Source organism: Ictidomys tridecemlineatus, chromosome 7 (genome assembly GCF_052094955.1).
Source record: "Ictidomys tridecemlineatus isolate mIctTri1 chromosome 7, mIctTri1.hap1, whole genome shotgun sequence".
Taxonomy (NCBI): domain Eukaryota; kingdom Metazoa; phylum Chordata; class Mammalia; order Rodentia; family Sciuridae; genus Ictidomys; species Ictidomys tridecemlineatus.
Window position 1 is genome coordinate 19,988,595 of NC_135483.1, and position 17,235 is coordinate 20,005,829.

The 17,235-nt window shown below is 38.3% G+C and overlaps 1 long non-coding RNA gene across 1 annotated transcript; it reads left to right on the forward strand.

Annotated features, from left to right (window-relative positions):
• Positions 1-1,094: 1,094 nt before the first annotated feature.
• Positions 1,095-7,695, forward strand: LOC144365286 (uncharacterized). The gene is made up of 2 exons (XR_013423590.1): positions 1,095-4,747; positions 6,974-7,695. It is a non-coding gene; the product is annotated as an uncharacterized LOC144365286 (long non-coding RNA).
• Positions 7,696-17,235: the final 9,540 nt, after the last annotated feature.

Consider the following 17,235-nt stretch of genomic DNA (forward strand, 5'->3'; position numbering starts at 1 on the left):
AATAAGAACTAGAAAGAGAGAGAGAGAGGGTATTAGGCTTTCTGGGAATAGTTGTCAGCTTAGCAAGCCCATGAGCTTTACCACAAAGTGGCTTGAAGGTTTTATTCACTGACTACAGCTTGCACACAATTCTTTTTCCTTAGTGAATAAGGTTACCTAAATGTAATGATAAACCATTGAGATCTGAAAAGCACTTAAGCAACAATAGATAAATGGCAACTCAACAGAAGGAAAGAAAGAAAAATAAATAAGTAAAATGAAAATTCAAATATCAAAATTCTGAAAGTACAGACATCTGGGATCAATGATAAGTGCCCCATGACTTTCTTATCTTATGATACTCATTTCAGAACAACCACTTCAACTATCAAAAATGTTTTTTTTTCTAATTCACATATGTTATTTTGAGGGAGTGAATACAATTATAATTAAGTTCATAAAAATTTCCTTCAATAGCTAACAATGTTTAAGAATTTGATCAATAAGGATGTTCCATCAATGTAAACAAATTCCTTTGAAATACTATATTCCCTAGTAATTTTGGGCAAGTACGCCCATACCTTACTTTTGGTGGGTCTAATTTTATGTTTCTTTCTTTCTGGATCTTCCTTTTTATTTGCTTCCTCTTGGTAATGATATTTCCTTAAACAAATGCAATGTTTTAAATATCAACAGTGAAATTTGCCTACATTAGGTAGTGGGGGTATCACTTTAAGTTTGTTATACTTTGTTGTTTGTAGTGACAAAGTCCTCAGAACCCTTTGCCATAAACATTGTATTTTCTAAGTTACTTCACAGTTAAGAATATGAGTGCATACTGATTGTCCTCTTTCAGGGTGCCATTTCATTTACTCATTTGACACTTCTTTGTTAATGCATTCAATTTCCCTGAATGGCCCTCTATAACATTTCTTGGCTGCTGATATCTTCAGTTCTTCTGAAATCTTGAAACTAAAAAAAACATAAGGCTTTATAAGTCTTTGAAAAATCCTACCATCTGTCTTTCATCTATTTTAATTCTTTCAGCAAATACCAAGTTTGATTACAATTTGGTTTTTAATATAGATTTGGTGGCTTATTGCTTGTGGCCTTAATTTTCTTTTCTTACTTTCTACTTATTGTTTTTTCTTCTCTATTATTCACATTTATTTTCTTCTCTGTTTTTCACATTCATTTCTCCATCTTCTGTTAATCCCAATTTTCTTCCTACACAACATGCAATCCTGGTATGTCCATCATCAGAGTCTCCTGGCTTCTCTAAACTAAGAGATGTCTAAACACCCAAAGGATGAAGTCAGATTAGCATAAATGAGTTATACAGGAATACAATGAGATTCTAGATTTTATAATATCCAGCAAAGAAAGGGTTGGTAATAAAGTCTTTTCTTGCATGTGTTAAGTTAGCTTATTGCCCTTATTAGTTATTCTCATTCTCCCATTGCGAATTGCTTCTACATTGTAAGAAGGTAGGGTATTTGTGACAGCAGCATCACCTTAATTGCTTAATCACCTTAAATCCTGGAGGAAGAAAGATAGTTTGCCCCATAATCTGTATATTAAGTCTTCAGGAAAAATTAATGGGATGGTGCTCAAATCACACTCTTATTCATGACCTGATCATAGTGGTTAGGGATAGAAGTTTATCTGATTGGTGCTCATTCATGACCTGATCAAAGTGGTTAGGCAAAAGAGTTTATCTGATTGGTGAGCTTGAAATATGTCCTTATCCATGGAAAAAGAGGCAGAGCAATGTGTTTGCAAGTATACTTACAAACACCAAACATGTGAAAGAAGATACATTGAACAAAAAAGCCAGGGTTCACTATGGGGACTGCTCCAGGACACTACTTTAATGTCAACCTACCTTCATTTACAACATTAAAAACATAAATTTTACTTTCAAAAAGCACTTACAATGTCAAAAGCCCATTGAGCAGACATGCAACTTTGTGCTAAATACTGTTCTTTTCTAAATGAAATATGATAAACTGTCACCCTGGATATAGATTGGCTTTTTGAAAAATGTAAGTCTATTGATAGTGCCTAACAATGACAAGTAATAACACATTAACAAGCAACCTGAACACCAGGATTGCATAAGAGCAGAATCATGTTAACAGTAGTGGAATCTATTTTAAATCCATTAGAAAAGCTTCAGTAGGTACCAGTAATGAGTTTTAAAGTACCCAGGTCAGAAACACCAAAACAAGCTGCTCGTTCACCACACAGGATCCATTAATCATTTATGTTGCCTGCAAAACTGGTCTGTGAAAATGGACCAAGCCTGCAGTAGAGGTGATGCTGACCCGTGAAATTTTCAGACACGAGGACCACACAGATGTTAACCATCAGTGACAACTTCTATAAGACACAGAAGGCTTTTGATACTGTAAGGAAGAACAGATTAGGAAAAATGACTTAGAATATCGTCCGTAGCCAGACAACTGCTACTCCATTTGCGGTACCAAGTGAATATGGCCACATGCTCAGCATAAAACTTCACCAAGAAACTCTCTTCTCTACCCTTTAAATATGGTCTGGTTTCTCTCATTCTGGTTTCACTCATGTGCTTCATCACTTGAAAAATCACCGTGACCCTTTCCAGGGGCCACCTCATGCTGGCACAGGATAGGCCTCTGGGTGCCACTTTACGCTTCAGCTATCGTCTGTCGCTGTGTGCTGAGTCAAATATGTTTACTCCCAGTCCTACATTTGCTGGCTCACTTATTACTGTGATAAAATAATCAAATATTAATAACCTAAGATAATATTTATCATAAAAGAGAGCTGTTTCCGTGTAAACTAAGTTGAGTATTGTAAAGTTTTGACTAATATAATTTTAATGATATTTAATGTGTTTAAATATTTTAATTTTAATAATCTTTAAGTTTGCTGCACCGTTGGGTGAGTGCACCACTTATTTAAAACAATTATGTTGGCTGTTCTCTTTACTCCTCAGCATCATTCTGGACCATTTTCACCTTGGATATCTTCTCCCTCTTCCTCCTAATTCACTCCTCTTTCTCCTGTCTTCACCCTCTTTGGCTACTTAGGAGGCAGAAATGTGAAAACTCATTCATCAACAGGATCCTTTTCTCCCTGGCTTCCACTTGTTTGGGACAGTGAGAAAGATTAGGAGGAGTTCAAAGGGAGGGAAGTTTTGAGAATTTATTGCCCTGGCTCATTTCCTGCAGGGTCGTGTTGGCATGGCCACACCCTGGACCAAAGTTCACACCTTCGGATGGGCAGCCTTCTTTCCCCAGTTTCTGGGGACCGCTTTCTCTCTTTTCCTCCCAGGACTGTGGGTGGTAATGATGCTCAGTGGTGCTCACGGTTTAGCAGCCCTGGTGTGCTCCAGTATCTCTGTGTTTCTCCATCCTTTGCCCACATTTTGTTAGTCTGTCTCTTTTTAAAACTTCCTTCAACTCACTCATTTTCAGTGGACTGGCTGTTTCTTCCCAGAACACTGACTGACATGGTGGAGGAGTCCAGAGTGTCAGAGTTGCCATGACACAGTCCTGGAAGCACATTTGAATCTGATGCTAAGTGGAGAAAGTAGAGCATCCAGGGTACCTGCTCAAACTCCAATTACTTATCCATCACACTGTGCATAATAAAAAAATTCTCCACCATACACATATAATCTGCTCCTACTGCCATAGGGAGAATCAATTATTTATAGCTTTTTCTTGTTGCTTAGTTTCATTTCTGGCACATAATAAGTGATTATTAAATTTTGGTAAATTAACAAATTAACTTATAAATAAAAGACAACATTTTCTCACACCGTTACAATTTCTGATACATTTTCCTGTTATTAATAAGATAATTCCTCTCTGACATTTAAGAAAACTGTTCTATAGGTGAGAATCAGATTAGGCTCATACGAAGACGTAAGAAGTTTTATTAGTGTCTTTTTCCATTGACTTACTACACAGCATAAAATAAATCATGCAGAATTTAAATGAGCTAAACTAAAATGGCAAAGAGTCATTAAAATAGTCATTATTTTGGCTTTTGATCCATGTGAGCTAGAATTTAAAGTGTGTGTATGTGTGTGTGTGTGTGTGTGTGTGTGTGTGTGTGTGTGTGGTAAAACTTTCTAGTCAAATAGCTTTAATAGAAAATGACACATTTGCTAATGATTGGTGTATTCTGTACTGACCTTTCAACACTTTGCTTTGTGACACTTATACAATCTTATATAACACTAATTATGTGCCAGACTTTCACTAATTACTCTCTCTATGTGACCTATGCCCCTCTGATAGAGCAATTCTTTCATTAGTTCCATTTTACAGGGAAGGACACTGAAGAGGGTAAGTAATTTGCTTAAGGTGCCATGGCCAAAAGATGGTGAAGCCAGAATCTGTACCCTTGACACTAAGAGCTTGCAGTTGCCTGTAGGAGAATCAGTGTTATGTGTTCCTGAAATTTCTTCTTCCAGAGCCCACAGAAAGGCCGCACTTCCTACATTGTCATGCAACTTGCTGTGTGCCATGTTATTTTGGCTCATTTTGGCATGGTTCATTTTAGGTTGTGGGCTTAGTCCACTGAAAGGGAAACTGGTAAAATTCTTTTTTTTTAAAGAGAGAGAGAGAGAGAGAGAGAGAGAATTTTTTTAATATTTATTTTTTAGTTCTAGGCGGACACAACATCTTTGTTGGTATGTGGTGCTGAGGAATGAATCCGGGCCGCACGCATGTCGGGCGAGCGTGCTACCGCTTGAGCCGCATCCCTAGCCCTGGTAAAATTCTTTATATCAGCCTAATATGCTTCTTGCCCAACAAATATTCTTCCACTGGGCCTGATGATGAAATCCTAGCCAGAGGAACATAGGCAGTAGAAATGTAATCCTCTTGTAGTCCTGACCTTCAAACCCATCCTGTATAGCTCTCCAACTTTATCTTCTTTTTCTGTGACTTCCTATGAAGCCAGAGGTTATAAGTGAAATCCCTAAGAGATGGAAAAAAAGCCATTCAATCTGTTTTCTACTTGAAATGAATGAGAAATAACTTTTATTGGGTCAAATCACTATAATTTGAGGGTGTATTTATTTAGACATGGTACACTGTATCTTGACTGAGAAAAAAAATGCTGTTTTTGAATCAGGCTGCTTTAAAGCAAAGCTATACTATGGCATAGACTTCAGTGCTAGGCAACAAGAAGGTCAACAGCAGAGGCTGGGATGTGTGAGAGTCTAGCTGCTCCTTTTATGCTGTGAAGAGCAGCTAGAAAATCTGTTGCCATGAGTAACTTGGGAGGCAGAGTGGATGCCTCCAACTTGTAGTTTGTAAGGCAGTGGCTTACTAGGACAAGGACATTAATGTGTATTGGCTATTATTGGCTGCCTTTGGCAAGATTATTACAAGTATATATCTCAGAAAAGAACAGGTCACTAGACAAGCAGAATTAAAGGAGAGTAGAGAGTATAGAAGTTGGTGTTTGCAGTGTAGAAGATGAGATGCTACAAAATATTGAAGAAAAGGTCTAAATAAAAATTTTCAGTTGAATACAGTAATCTGCAGCAAAACTCAGACAGAGAATGTGAGCTTCCCAGCTGTATCTCCAGAGATTCTCAAAGAAATAGCCACTGACATCAAATAAAGGAGACCTGGATGGTGGTGGTGGACTCAGAGAGATATGCAGGGCTTAAGAATTCTTCCTGTCAAATAACATGGTGTGTGGCTGCTGGCACATGGAAGCCAAAGCAAGTAGATCAAAGCCCTGCTAATTTTTAAAGGGATCTCATTGCTAAGGAAACCACAACTCTGGTCTAAAAAAAAAACCTTTGAATTTATTCACAGACCTAAAACAACCCTTAGGTCTCAAACCTTTGAAGAAAAAGAGCCAGGCTTCAAAGACTATTGCAGCTCCAGAAGAAGAGATGGTTTCCAATACCCACATCATGTGGCTAAGGAGAGTAATAGACATGGACAGAGGTCAATGCCACAGATCCAGAGGCGGCAGAGAAAAATGGCCAAAAATGTCTTCCCAGGGAGCAGAATGAGGATGTGGGTCAGCAAAATAAAGGGCATGCTTCTTCTGGTACCTCGAGCCACCTCAGGGTCTCAGATAGGCTGATGGCACTGTCAAATTGCCAGATATAATGTGACACTTTAAGAGCCATATATTGCTTTAAATAATAGAAACAAACATTTTCCATCTCCGAAAGTGTCAACTTGATAAAACATAAATGGACAATAAGATCACCATGAACATCATAACAATTTGAAATACCCAAGGCGGTTGCTTCTTGGAAAATTATAATTGTTATTCCTCCATTTGGGAAACTTCCAGTAATTGTCAAAACACTCAGGAACTGAAATTTCAGTGAATATGAAAGTGATCGTGGCACAACAAGATTGATTTCTAGCCAGCAGTTATATCCTTATATTCTTACCCTTGTTTGGTTTCTGTGAGAGACAGTGAGCGCAGCCCTGCTGATTGGATTGGAGTTCAGACCAGAGTGCCAAGGAAGGGCAGCACAAAGGATAATAGAGCCTGTCTTTCTCTACTATCATTTTACTCAAAGGCTGAGTGCACACATTATTTTATATGAAAATAAATATGCTGTATTGTGGAATAGATTGCCACATTTAGAAGAATTTTTGAGATGAGCTGTGGACCTGAAAATAAATTTCGTTTTGCAGCATTGACATACATCAGCTTCCTGGGCTGAATCACTTGGCAGGAACAAGTTGGCATGCCTAAGTTATCTGAGAAATTGGGAGGTGAGAGGGAACAGAAGGAAAGAAGGGGCGTAGGAGGCATTTTACAAATTTAACACGATGGGTATTACTGCTGAGTGATTGTATATAAAATCCCACTAATCTTAGGATACTGAGTAGAGGGGCAAGATTATAGGCTAAGACTACTAAGGTAAAATGCGCCAAGTAGTTGTGATGGTGAAGTAATGGCATGGCTAACCTCTTTATTTCTTTTTTATTTCTTTTCCTCTTCTCCTATTCAGGACTTTAGTTCAATACAAATTGCAATAATTCAGAATACTGGTGCTTCATACAAACACTTCTCTTCAGACAGATACAAATGGATGGATGGATGTATAGATGGATGATGAAGAAACACAGTGAAAGACATCATTTCCCATGAATTAATAAAATTCATACTTACTCCCCTGTCCCCCCCCCCCCACCCACCCAATCTTATCCCTATTCTTGCTACAATGATGAGCACAAGATCAAGGCTGGGAATGACCACAGGACATTGCATCATAGCCTAGCCTGCAGGGCATGCTATATTTTTTCCTCGAACTGATAAAATGAAAGGATGAGGGTCTTGTCTTGAAGATGACAATCTTTATCATCATTGTATGTGAATCTACGGAAGAAGCCAAAGACTAAGACAGCCCAGAGAAAGCATAACCCTTTTGGATCCTGGATCCAGAAGTACTCCAACCTATCGGCAGCCTCATGTTTCCCAGGGTCCATCCCCACTTCGGCTGGGGTGAGTTGAGTTTCTGTTTTTTGCCTTTATAAAAGACTTGGGTTGAAGGAGCACTATGGAGAAGCAGCACTACCTGATGGTGAAGAGGAATGAGAAACCTGTTTTCAGAACAACCATTACTTGTGGAAATGAACTTTTCCTTGAATGAGCTGAGAATGATTGGAAATAATATGTTGGGTCATACCTTATGTGTGGTATTTGATTAAAACTTAAACTCACAATAACCAACTTACTGGTATTTTTAGTACGCATAATTGCATGTATATACATACGTGTGTGTGTGTGTGTGTGTGTGTGTGTGTGTGTGTGTGTAGTATCAAGGAATTTCAGGGTCTTGTTTCTGGAATGTTTCAAAAACAGTTCTCAGAGATAAAGGCCGAAAATCACAGAAGTTCTCAGAGACCTAAGATGCTAGAATGTGTTCTTTTTTTTTTTGTTTTTTAAAGAAAGAGAGGGAGAAATTTTTTTTTAATATTTATTTTTTAGTTTTCGGTGGACACAACATCTTTGTTTGTTTGTGGTGCTGAGGATCGAACCCGGGCTGCACTCATGCCAGGTGAGCGTGCAACCACTTGAGCCACATCCCCAGCCCTAGAATGTGTTCTTGACTGTGCTTTTGAATTATATCTGGCCCTTTTACTTGAGCAACTTAAAAAGTTCCTCAAGGTACAAATCATATCTTAGTTTATCTGCCCAAACCACCTCTGCAGACTTGGCAGTTCTTTGCCTATGAATAAATCTGCAGATATTTTGGGAGAAGTACCTACAACCAACTCTATTGTCTTAGCAAATTCTTTTTTGTCCCACCTATTTTTCATTGAAACTCTCCTGTTCAATCTAGATCATTGTTGCATTGCCTCACATCTGATTATTTTTAGCACTCTGCCCAGTTCTGAACTCTGAAGCATTACAGGATTGTCTGTATTAATTCTGGTTGTCCTTGCTGCTTTCTAATTTGGAAGATCTTTCGATTTTCTTATCTTACCCTGGTTTGCAGAATCCCCATAGAACAATATTAGCCACTGCTGGCTGAACAAGCCAGTTTGGACTTAAATATTGTCTATGATGCACTTTTTTTTTTCTTTTTTTTTCCAGTCTCTTCAATCCTGTCTCTGTCTGGCTCCACCACATTCACAGTCACAAGAGTCTGAATTTCTAGATGGCATCATGTGGATGTTTTATTCTCTGGCTTCTGGCCGAGGTTGGCCAATGTAAATGCACTTGTAGGAGAACAGAATGGTAGGAGATACAAATCAGCATTTGTCCTCTAGGATTCCATCCCCGACTGCCTACATGTTGTTTTCCTAGCTCGCAGGCAGTTCCTGTCAGAGAGCTCTTGCATGAAGCTCTCCCCAGGTCTGGTAAACTGTCTCCCACTTTGGCTCTTCAGGCTGTTGCTATTCTACTTGTTCGGGATTCCTTGATGGTTTCCCTTATTCCCACCTACACCTTTGTAAACAATTCACCTTTTCTACTCCTCTCAATTTCCTCATTTACTTGTGCCTTCTTCCTGTCAAAACAATGACTAAATTTATCCCTAAAATAATGCCCTGCACGGAGTAGGAGCAAGGGGCACCAGAACACCTGCATTCATCATTGCTATAGTAGTTATTAAGCAATCAGGTACCACTAATTATATGATTAATGGACAGTTTGCTTTGACCTTTGTACTACAAAGTGAGTGTAGTATAATCTCCATTCTCAATAAAAATAACATGACGGAAATGTGTAGAGATACACTGATAGACCGAGCTGTGGAAGAAAACCCTGAGGGCCCTTGGGAAGCCTGGAACATGTGAGCTATGTGTCATCAATGAGTGAAGGTGGCTAAGGAGGAGGGGGGGTGTTCTGAATGTCAGTATCCTCCCCAAATCCATATGTTGAAATCCTAACCCCTAATATAAAGGCATTCGGAGGTGGGAACTTTGTGATGAGTTTCTTAGGACAGAGCCCTCATGGATGAGATTAACATTCTAGAAAAGATTCCAGAGATTCCTTCTGTCTTGTCTCTTAGACACAGTGTAAATGAGAAGTTGACCCTATGAAAGCCAAGAAGCTAGCCCTAGCCAAACACCGACTCTGCAGGCACCTTCCTCTTGGACCTCCCAGCCAGCAGAACTGCAAGAAGTGAATTTGTTTTGTTGATAAGCCATCTGGCTTATGGCTTGTTATAGAAACCTAAACCAAGTAAGACAGCAGACAATGGGGGACAATACACCAAGTTAATATATACAGATCAGAGAGATGAATACACTGTGAAAACCGCTCCTATATACATTCCTACATAGATTGGGAAATATGTACCTAGAAAGGGTGATGACAAATAAGAGGCTGGAAATGTGGCAGGGGCCATATTACAAACAGTGCCTATTCATTCATCAAGTATCTAGGCTTCTCATTGGTTAGGAATTGGTGGCTTTCTTCTATAGGACTATAAAGCGAAGAGAAAGAGTTGAAGGCAGGACGGCTGTGGCTCTACAAGTATAAAAGTGAGAAAATGATGGCCGTCACGGATGGATTGAGTGCTACTTCATTCTCAGAATTAAATAAAAGCAGCACGTCCTGTTACATACATCACAGTAATAAGAGAGGAAGATAAGAGTCATTTTAAACTGATGAGAATAGTTTTCCTAGTCTAGGATAATATTTCTACAGCAGAAGACCTGGATGCTTTTCGAATCCCAAACGAAGGACCTGAGTCCTCAGCACCACGTACACAAAGGCCAGACTTCCCTCCAGCAGCGCTCCCACTGCCCTTTAAGAAGACCCTGGGCTCTCCATCTCCCTGTCACACTCTGCTCAGGATCACATTGCGCTAGCCCCAGGGATCCCAGTATATCATTTTTTTTCTCTCTCTCTCTGTCAGAGCAGTCGCCTCTCAAGGTTCTTTTCAGGAACTTTATCATAGCTGACTTTAAGTGTCTTCAACCAGATCCCCCTGGAACACTCTATCTCTATTAGAATCATTTTCTTTATGTGAAGCTGTATTTTTTTCTTGCCTTCTGAGGGACAGAAATAAAAGAATAGTCTTCAGAATTCTTGAAATATCTATTTGTTCCTTTTGAGGAATAGATGAATGTTCCAAAATTTCAAGCCTATTCATGAATGATGGAGATGTCATGAAATAGCAATGTTTGTGTACATTTTTCTTCTTTATGAATAGATGTGTTATACACAGAGATAACAAGCTTAGAAAAAATTGAGTTGTGAGAAGCCACACAGAGCATGAGTGGCAAAGCTCATGCTTTACAGAGACTCTAAACCTTCCAAATATGCCATTATCATATGGTGAGACAGAATAGGACTGCCTTACTGAAATCTCAGCAAAGTAACCTTAGGGTGACAGTGTGTGTGACTCAATTTCCTTGCAGGTAAAATAGAAATCGTAATAGTATATGCTACCTAGTAGTGATTTGAGGATGACACTAAAACCATGTGTAAAATGCTTCATGTAATAATGTTCAAATTATGGAAGTTATTACAGTAGTCCCTGCCGACCTGAAGGTTTGCTCTCTGTCATTTCAGTAACCTGGGGTTAACTGTGGTTAAAAGCTTTAAGTGGAAATTTCAGAAATAAATGATTCCTAAGTCCATAGTTGCATGCTGTTTTGAGTCATGTGATAAAATCCTGTGCTGTCCCACTCCATCTCACTCAGACATGCATCATTCCTTTGTCCAGCATGGCCATGCCGTGTACACTACCTACCTGCTTAGCAGCCTCTTAGTTTTCAGATCCACCATTGTGGTAGTGCTTGTGTTCAAGTCACCCTTACATCACTTATTGGCTCCAAAGCACAAAAATATAATGCTGGCAATCCCGATATGGAAGAGAAGCCCCGAGGTGCTTCCTTTAAGTGCAATGGTGAAAGTTCCCCACTTAGTAAGAAAAGAAAAAAAAAAGCATGCTGATGTTGTTAAGATCTATGTTAAAAATCAAGCTTCTCTCTCTGAAACTATGAAGAAGGAAACAGAAATCTGTGCTAGTTTTGCTGTTGCATCTCAAGATGCAAAAGTTAGGGCCCCTATGTGTGGTATGTTGTTTAAAATGGCATTAAATTTGTGAATGCATGAGTGGGAAAAATTTCATATATAAAGGGTTTGATACCATCTTCAGGCATCCACTGGAGGTCTTAGAATGTAATTTTCCCAGATAAGGGACTAGACATGTCCAACCGCCATTCTTGTTGCTTTGACTCTTCTTTATGGGCAAACTTCTTCATCCTCTTCTTTTTTGGTTTTCTTTTTTTTCTTTCTTCCTGTTTTTGGGGGAGGGGGTACTGGAAATTGAACCCAGGGACACTTAACAACTGAGGCACATTCCTACACCTTTTTTAGTGTTTTGAGACAGAGTCTCACTAAATCCTCAGGGCCTTGCTAAATTGTTGAGATTGGTTTCAAACTTGAAATCCTCCCTCGCCCTCCCTAGTTGCTGGGATTATAGATGTGACCACCCTGATCAGCTACAAGCAAACTTCTTGAAGGTATTTCCATATATGTTTACTGAAATTCTTTGCAGCCAATTTTCCCTACAACCTAACTCTACTTTGGCTTTTGCTTCCATCATGCTTTTGAAAAATCCCAGAGACACTTCTAAATGATTATTTTAAATTGAATTTTCAGAGATATTCAACACAGTTGAATGATTCCTCCCTCAAACATTTTAGAAATCTATCACTACTTTTCTGACTACTCTTCATAAGTCTTTCTAAAGAAACCCTCCATTTCCCTTCCCTTCAACATTTACATTTTAGAATAACTGAGACCTCCGTGTTGGAATTTATACTTTGCTCATTCGATATCTTTACTCTAAGCAACCTCATCCATTTTTAACTATCAAATTCCATTTCTGTGTCCATAAATCTATGTTACTGTATGACCAGGACTGCCTATAGAAAGAACCTAAAGTAATATAAATGGAAAATGTGTGGGCTTTAAGTTACAGGCTCAGATAATGCAGGATTGCAATGTTGCTGGCACAGAAGAATTTCAAGTCCTAAAAATTGCTCTTTAGGAGTATATAATATGGTTGCTGAGGTGCAGAATCATCATCTTATGTAGTAGCATACGTTCTTTCTGATTGGACTTTTAGAAGAAGAAGAAAATAGCATGCTTCTCACATTGTGTGGGGGTGTTGAGTATCACTGTCTTGAGTGATTTCTAGTGGGTAATAGGAGGGACACTTGCTGTGATGTATAATTTGGTAGATAGTTTTGATTAATTAATCAAAAATTTATGATCTTTATCTTTTCAGCTCTTGAGTTCATCCTGATTTCTTTGATCTAGATCTAAGACATTCTTAGCATATTGGCTAGATGGTAAAAATGATCTAATACGTACGTGAGAGGAGAGGAAACAAAGATAAAAAGGCTCTGTCCTCATGTCAGAGTGAACTAGTAATGAGCTTGGCCCATGTGGTAAAAGGCCCGAAGACTTAGTGAGCATGTTCTATCAATGAGGAAAACCAGGGAATTTATCCTGATGTATATGAAAAGAGGTAGATAAGAAACTAACTCTTCTTGGCTACCTAGAGTAGTTGGAGAGAGCACGTTTAGTGAAGAGGAAGGACACTGATAAAGGGAAAGCAGAAATCCACATCTTTCCAGAGCGCATCAATAAATCAAGGGGAAGTTCATGGAATTGTTGATCACCCAGGCAGTGGGGTCCTGGGCCCCCCGTGCAGTGCCCACCATGCATTTTTAAGCAGGATCTAGTTAGCTAACCATGAAATTTCTGGGAAAAGCCCTAGAAGGGCAGGGGTACAGAAAATGATCAAATATGACAAAGTCTCAGGTTTAATTCCCTGAGACTTCTAATGTCCAGTGGGTGCTCAAGTTCACTGCTGTCTGGAACTTAATAGACTATGTTCCATGCTATCTCTGTCCACAACCAGCAGCATTAGTAGAGTTCTTCCAGCAGGAGTTTGATAAGAGGCATCTGAGAAGAAACTAGAAAGACCTGCTGTCTTCTAGTACAAGTGTCTCCAAAACCAGGGATATTATTAAAACATCAGTTGTCTTCAGTTTTTGTGAATTGAGGTGGGGTTTATTGAGTTTGGTGGGAAGAAGATGAGTTCAAGGGTTAATCAAAGGAGCCATTGAGCATGTAGACCTAAGCGAGGAGGGTTAACTTCCAATGATCATGGAAAATTCCCTTTATTCATATTTAGGTATCAAAGGAAGAAGTCATGTCAGGAATAAAGTTTGGGTCTACAGTTTGAATAATATGTGGTAAGTGTACTCCTGCAAAGGGCTGCAATATGGCTGGTAACGTCCAGGGATTAGTGGGCCAGAAATATTTTGTTAAATGCAAGGTTGTTTCAAACCTGCAAATTATTTAGGAGTATGAACAATCTGAAAACTTGCAAAAGAGTCTCAGAGGTTTTTCATACCAGGGCCCAGATTCCAAGTAACTTTTCCACTTGGATATAAGGGCATGTTTGGGGGTGATCAAAGGGACACACATTCATTGTTTCATGTATAATTTCACCTTGAAAATATTATCTTGATAATCGATGGGAGCATAAATGGGTGAAACCAGATCATAAGTGCATGTTGAGCTATTAAATTTCTTAGCTTGCAATAATGAGGGAAACATAACAAAAATATTTTTTAAAGAGAAACAGTCATGTAAAACCCCACTGCAACCCCAATAAGATAGATCATCTGAGGAAATTAGCACTCAGCTAATATGTCTTTTGTGCTCTCAATGGCAGAGACATAAACATGAATATTTATTCTCTGCCTTATTCGTTTTATAAAAATCCTACTATGCACAGGTTAGTGAACTCAGAAAAATATTTTCAAGCTCATTTGGAAACTGTTCTCTTTTGATATTTCATTGTAGGGTCTCAAGTATTTTGGGCTATTTCAACATATTTCCTCTTCTCAAATGTGGAGACCAAAATTAGACATAGTTTCCTGTGTTTAATTCTGTTCTTTAAATCTATGGTCCTTGAGGGCAAGGACAATGACACTGTTACATAGCAAGTTAAGAACTATGGTCCATGTAAATGCCAGTAGAATCAATCCTAGAGTTTGAGTCTCTGAAAAGTACCAAGGTCAATGACATCAAAGATGAGATCATAAAACAGGGGGTTTGGGGAAAAGATTTTTAAACTTAACCATTTTCAGAAAGTATTTACCTCAAAAACACATCTCTTCCAACAAACTGTCTCTAGAATCACCTTCTCTATGTCGATTCCGGAAACAACCACATGAATCTACTATGTGGTCATAGGGGAAGAGCCTCCTATAGTTTATAGTACACAGACTACACTGCTTATAAAATATCCACCTTGAACTTATTGGATTGAAATTGGATGTGACTCCCATCTCCAACCCTGCTCTTAGAGGTCCATCAGCTAGGTTTACACAAAGAGCAATGATTAACTATTGATAAATTAATCTGTTTAAGGTTTCCAAAATGTGCCTCTGTGTGTGTGTGTGTTAGTGTGTGTGTGTGAAAGAGGTTACGTATCTTTGAAATTGCACAGACACACAAATCTCCATTTATCTCCCAACTTCAGTTGCTAATGTGGTGAAGAATCTGGGGTTGCCACATGCACAGGTCCGTGAATTGAAGGTGGCTCACTCACTTCTCCTATCTCCCTCCCTAACCCTCCTTATTTTGCAATGAAAGTGACAATCTACAGTACATCTGAGTTTCCTGAATGTCAGGTGCAGGCCACCAGGAGAAAATAAGGCAAAGAAACACTTGCCACTTGTCAATGCTCATTCATATGCAACCACAGGACACATTCTGTCTTGAGAGGAAATAGTGTGGGCAGGCATACACATTGACATGGGAACGCAGTGTTCACATCAAAACTAGTAAGTCAAAGTAGGAGTGCTAATGTATTTGAACAAATGTGTCAATGTTACTCTGTAAGAAAGAGTGACGCAAATACTCCCACAAGAAATTCATTTGCCCAATTTATTTTAGTATATTGTTGAAGAGTTGTTATGTTGTAACATAACAGAGATATAAAAATAGAATACATTTATGTAATCCTGAAAATGTATTGAATCTGGAGGCTCAATGTCCCAGGTTTGAGACACAGAATGAGCCTGACATAGAATTAGCTTGAAGTACAACCTACCTATGAGACTAGAAATCTGATCTGTCTTCTCCCATTCTGTCTCCAGTGTTTATTGGTGCCACATAAAACATGTTAGATATGTTAGCAACTTTTAATGAATTAATGAATTCATGAATTCTACTATTCACCTAAGCCATAGTCTTCATGCACCTGGACACTGATTTTGACTTTGTTCCCTGACTGGCACTGGACATCTGCCCTACATCCTCTCAATATGCCTTACCAACTACCTCCCTCCCTCCCAGGTGATTGAGCTCTGTCTATCATGTACTGTTTCCTAATATAAAGATTACTTATGATTGGGATGCTCCACTTGACTTTGAATGCTATTCATAGCCTACATCTGTGTCTCTTATGTCTCAGCAACAAAACTTAAATTCAGTCAATGTGGAATATACTGTGTCAGTTATTAGGATCATGAAGTACTGGATATTCATCAGTATTCATATTATTGGCCAAGGACATAGTGGGGGAAATTCTTAATTCTATTCATCTTTTCCATAAGAATCTGCTATGGATGCCTCAGCTTATCTCTGTGCGAGCCTCTCAGATAGAAATAATAAAAGATAAAACAAGGACAACAGGGGAATCAGAAAGAAATGTATTTTAGGTTTCTATAAGGAATATGTTTCTAATAGGCTTATTGAAATTATTGAAAATTCTCAAATATAGATTGCATGACTATTAGGAAACAGTAAAATTAAGTCTCTTTAAAAAGATTCATATTCTATATGGAAAAGGGCAACTTTCCTTCAATCCCCATTTAAAAAGACTTAATAGGTTTTCCCCTCAAATTTTAAAAGAATTAGTTATATTATGAAGGTCTTACAAACTCAAGGCAATACAAGTCGATGATTTCACTTTGAACTTTAAAAAAGTTAATATATGTGACAGATATAGGTTCAAAAAAGCTTCATCCTAGAACAAGTACAGATGATTTTAAGATCAATCATATCCAGTTATGAATCTCAGATCTAAGTCTAATAAGCATAGTTACTTCTGGCAAATTTATGTACCAGAATAAATTCATCTATAAATAAGTATAAAAAGGTTACTTTGCTATGTATATTCACATAATATCTAGTATGTATACACATATGCTGTGTGTATAGTTTATACAATTTATTAGTAACATGCATGTGATACATACAGACTTAGGTAATTTTTTTTATATATTAAAAGATGCAGTTTGTTTCTTTAAAAAAACTTATAGCACATGTAGCTTGTAGTAATGTCTAAGTTTTACTGCATACATATAACATGTTTAGCTGTTTCTCTATTGAATTCTTTGTTACATCACCTCCTTAATTACCACAGTACTTTCTGGGTAGGAACAATGTAAATTAGGAAAACAAGTTTTAGAGCACTAATAGTCCCTAATGTGGTTGGTAAGTGCACAGTCAGCTCTGGTACTCAGATAGTCATGACTCCAGATCTAGCTTTTGAATTTCTAAATGATGCTTTCAGACTCTTGTTCCCCTCATGGAATGACACCATCATTTTCTTATCAGGGATAGCACCTGCAAAAATTCAATTTCAATCTGTTGATGATGCCGTGAATGACTTTGTTTAGTTTACCCTTTCTCTTCCACAAATATCTTGTTGCTTCAAAATTATGCAATCTACAGAGCTGAAAATCAGTTGGTTAACAAAAATCAGAGCTACTCATA